The sequence below is a fragment of the Branchiostoma floridae genome, chromosome 5 (genome assembly GCF_000003815.2).
Source record: "Branchiostoma floridae strain S238N-H82 chromosome 5, Bfl_VNyyK, whole genome shotgun sequence".
NCBI classification, from domain to species: domain Eukaryota; kingdom Metazoa; phylum Chordata; class Leptocardii; order Amphioxiformes; family Branchiostomatidae; genus Branchiostoma; species Branchiostoma floridae.
Window position 1 is genome coordinate 19473099 of NC_049983.1, and position 4528 is coordinate 19477626.

The 4528-nt window shown below is 36.1% G+C and overlaps 1 long non-coding RNA gene across 1 annotated transcript in view; it reads left to right on the forward strand.

Moving 5' to 3' along the window:
• The window catches only part of LOC118416696, a 13263-nt gene extending 12087 nt beyond the window's left edge, over positions 1 to 1176 (forward strand). Inside the window, exon 3 of the long non-coding RNA XR_004831251.1 lies at positions 1163 to 1176. This is a non-coding gene — a long non-coding RNA (uncharacterized LOC118416696). The remainder of the gene's footprint in view (positions 1 to 1162) is intronic.
• Positions 1177 to 4528: the final 3352 nt, after the last annotated feature.

A 4528-nucleotide genomic window follows, 5' to 3' on the forward strand; every position in this document is an offset into this window, starting at 1 on the left:
TGTATGTACAACTTCATGTATGTATACATGTTAGACCGATGTGGTGGGGATGAGGTGGCTGGAAGGTTTAACTCTAATTTTTCTTTATGTTTTCTGAATAAAGAAATATATTTTGGCTGGTGGATCAAATTTAACAACCCATTTACTGTCTTGAAGCATGGTTTTTACGACTTCAGCCATTTAATACATTATAATTGTATCTAGGTATTACGTTGATTGTATCTAGGTATTACCTTATCCTGGGCATCTAAACTGTCTAGCAGAACTTTATCAAATGTTATTGATTAAAAGATTTCATCATGCCCGGCATGACTGGCATCAAAGGCCAGTGAAGCAAGTCGATCATGCCAAGGTGATCATGCAAACTGTTGATACCACAGGCTAGTCTTAGGCAAACTGCAGCCAAAGGGTCTGCCAGGATTTTTGTCAAAATTTCAATAACAGGGGATCAATGCAACACATTTCATGAACCATCTGACCTGTCCTGATTTCTGTTAAATGCCCTAATTCCTCTCTTATTCATATTTTTAATGTATGGGATGGTTTGGATGGAGTATCAGAGTTATATGTAATGTAAATAGTAATTTGCAATGGCTACATGAATCATCACATCAATAATCATGATATTAGACTTTGCAAGGGTGACTTGCACACTGATTGTCTTGTTAACAGATGTTCTTTAATGTCTTTAAGGTCCAGCCCTTGCTTCACACAAGATTGACAGCTTAAACTTACATGCACATTTGTACCTCTCTTCTTTCTACACTAACCTTCATGTAGTACAAAAGCGCCACCAGCTGTTTTCGGTTGGTATTACAACTGCAGAAATTACTAATGAATTTCTGTGGTCGTTTTTTTATGTCGATAGGGATTTTCAGATAAAGACAGGGTAACATTGAAGTTTACATTTTAGAGCAACCAAACAATCACCATTTCCCCCAGCAAACACTATAGCAGTTTATGACCAGTAGAAAGCATTGTGAAGCCACATAAATGTTGTTGTATTGAAGCATTTATCAATCCTTAAATATGAAAGATGGAATTACTGTAGTTATAGTGCAGATACAATATGTTATCATACCAACAGTTGTTTTTTCTACTTTAATTTGTGTGAATGAGAACAGCATGACAAACAATGAATAATAAATACAAAAGTGCAAAGGAAGACTTTCCCGAAAAAATGAATGAAAGCACCTTAAACTTGAAATTATAAACTGCTGGTTAACTGATAGCACAACAGGTTCCTGTTGGAGGGTTGTAGTGCATAGGCATATCTTAGGTCTTTCAGCCAAGCAAGGCTTGTCATTTATTCCCGAAAATCTTAAGGGATAGTGATCCAAGAATATTGCCCCCTATCTCATGAGAAGTGAACTGCAGCCTTAAACAGAACGAGTCCCTATCAAGCCCTGTGGAATTGGTTGAATTTCCTCCAACCTTCACCATACCTATTGGACTTAACATTTCCCAGTCAGGAATGCCACCTATCAAAATAGCCCTTAACTGCAATCATTTTAGGCTCTTAGGCATAACAGTATCTTGAACACCCTTATGATACATGTACATGATCAGCTTATAAAGCAAGGAGCATATTTCATTGCCTTTTCAAGATTCAGACCCAATGACAACAGACCAAAAAAATAAAAAGTATAAATATTAATTGCATGATATGATACCATCTGCTGCAGTCAGGACTGGATTGTGTCTTTCAAACTATTCCACATGCTCTTGGCCTATGAAGTTCTCATATTTTTTTGCTTCATATCATTTCTTTGTTTTCTTTTCTTTTAGATAATACAGGGTTTGAAATACTTTTTTTCTGCACAGGTGCAGGTAACATTGGAAATTGTAACTGTACCAGAAAAGTATTACCTGCAACACTCAGAATTTAAGAAGTATGGATCATACTAAAATCTGTTCAGAAACCATTGCCATTATTTGTTTTTATACTTCATAGGTGCAGCCAGTCCAATGCAGCCAGTAAAAGTCCACATCATGAAACATGTATGTGTAAACCCAGTACATGGACCAGTGCAGGTGAGGTGCAGGTAAACATCAGGAATGCCTGCACAGCTTTGATCTTACCTGCAGTAACCTGCATATGCAGGTGGTATTTCAAGCCCTAAGACATAATTATGGTTGTGCCTTTTGTTGGTCTCCTTTTTTTCTATTCTCTGAATCCTATGTGAGCCACCTGTTCCCCGGGGATCTTTCTCCCATGGCCTAAAACTGTCTCGGAACTAAACATAACAAATGGCAAGAATCGTTCTCGTAAAACTGCCATTCTTTATGATTAGGAGCTGTTTCCTGTCAATAAAGGTACTAGTGGCCGAAAATCATTCAAATTTGGTGCTGTGTCCAGTTTGTAACTTACTTGAGCCATCAACACCATAAACATGTAACTTTAACGTAAATGCTGTCACATTTGCTTCAGCTTAGATCACCATTATCTGCCTTAGTTTGTAACATCTACAGATATGGTTAGAGTCATGAAAAAAAATCACATAATGGATCCATTAGACAAGTATTGTTATAGCTTCAATAGTTCAGGTATCCAAGAGTGAACTGATACTAAATGGGTAACGTTACCTTGTATATTTTCTAAAGATTAATACATTATTATCAAATCCCTATTCTTACTATTCTTAATTGTTGTATTGTATTTTGCAATTTTGTTTTATGCAATTCAGAGAAAGCTATACTATTGTTTTCTTTCTACTACTAATGAATATCTAAATTAACAATAGTATACATAAAGAGGTTTACATTGCAGATGAACATATTTGTCATATAGTGTAATTGCATGCCTCATCTTGCAAAGCAAAAAACAAACAAATAATGTAATGGTAATGTTGGATGGAAGGAAATCCATGAAATAGAACTGTGTCATCTGCAGATGGGCAATTGGCACTTATTACCAATTATAGATTTCCCTATTTGTAGAATCCTTATTGTAACTATGTTTTCTTAATTGTTGTATTTTGCAATTTTGTATTATGCAATTTGGAGAAAGCAATACTATGTTTCTTCCCACCACGTAAGAATATCTGAATAAACAATCAAAGTATAAATAAAGAGGATTACATTGCAGGTGAATATTGTTGTCGTAAATTGCAAGCCACATCTTGCAAAGCAAAAGAAAAACCAGATTATGTAACAGTATTATTTGATGGAAGAAAATCCAAAAAATAGAACTGTGTCATCTGCAGAGGTGCAAATGTATGCCCAAATGAAAATGAATGTTCCAGACTCATATCTTTTGTTATGGTGTTCAATTGATTCAGCTAGAAATGAGTCTGCTACCTACAATCAGTCGCTTCTGTTCTTGAATGTGCAGATCTCTGGAACACACCCATTCTCCACCATCATCAATTTTGTGGGTAGTGATTATTACAGCAGGCTCATGTATCTCCCATTTACTAATTACAGCATCATTACTTGTAATCAGGGACAATATGTACCCGTGCTGCTGGCTGGTGATTAGGCTCCTCATGCCGAGCTGGTGTCATCGTACTATCTACTCCTCAGCCAATCAGGGTGCAGAAGAGTTATCTTCCCTGGTGAGTATCTCAAAGTTGCCACATGTAAGTTTCTTTAATTAATTTCTTTGTTTGCATTGCTTGTCTTGACATTGATTCATTGATAAGAACAAACGTTTTGAGCATATTCAGCTAGATTTCCAGGCAAATTGAAATTGAAATTTCCTTTTCAGTTTCCGTAATTATTTCATTCACTTTTGAGGCAAATTGCAAGTAAAATTGAATTTTATTAATGACAATTTTGACTGTGTTTTGACATACTCTCATCACAGTACAAGGTAAAATATGATAGACCATGCAGGTGTGCCCTGGGCAAAGCACTAAGGAAGTACTCCCTACTGTGACCATCCCAGCAGCTAGAGTGGTGAATTGACCCCTATAAATACATAAACTAATAAACATCCCAGACTGTCTACACACTGGAAACAAAGGCAGGGACAGATTAGCATAAAATACTGGTCAAAAATTCAAATATCTTTCTCTACTGGTTTTCAAGGAAACATTATCAAACCCTGCAGAATGATCCAGATAGTTGTAACAAAGTTACATAATCGAGGTCCTAATAACAGCGACTTTCAAATATTGGGAAACCAACCTTGTGTTCAAATTGAAACTTTCAACTCTGCTTTGCCAACTTTGTATCAAAGTGTCTTTTCGTATCTACAAAACATAATTGCAACTTGAAAATCTTCCTTATAACTGAATTAGCTCTGATATTTATCTGTCTAATATGGCTAATAATGTGGTGTCTATTTGTAAGTGTACCAACAGGGGCTATGTAGACTGTACAATTGTAACTGTCAGTTATGTCTCAGAGTACCAGAGTAAGACAAGCCAGCATTTTCATTGCTTTATTTTCTGGGTTAGGTAAAGCTTTATGTATATTAATCATACTTCAATACCTAATGTAGTATCCTAGTATCAAAATTGATTTGAAATAAACTTGTGTTGGTCAGCGGTCTCAGCCAGTCTTCCCCGATGTGAACTCCACC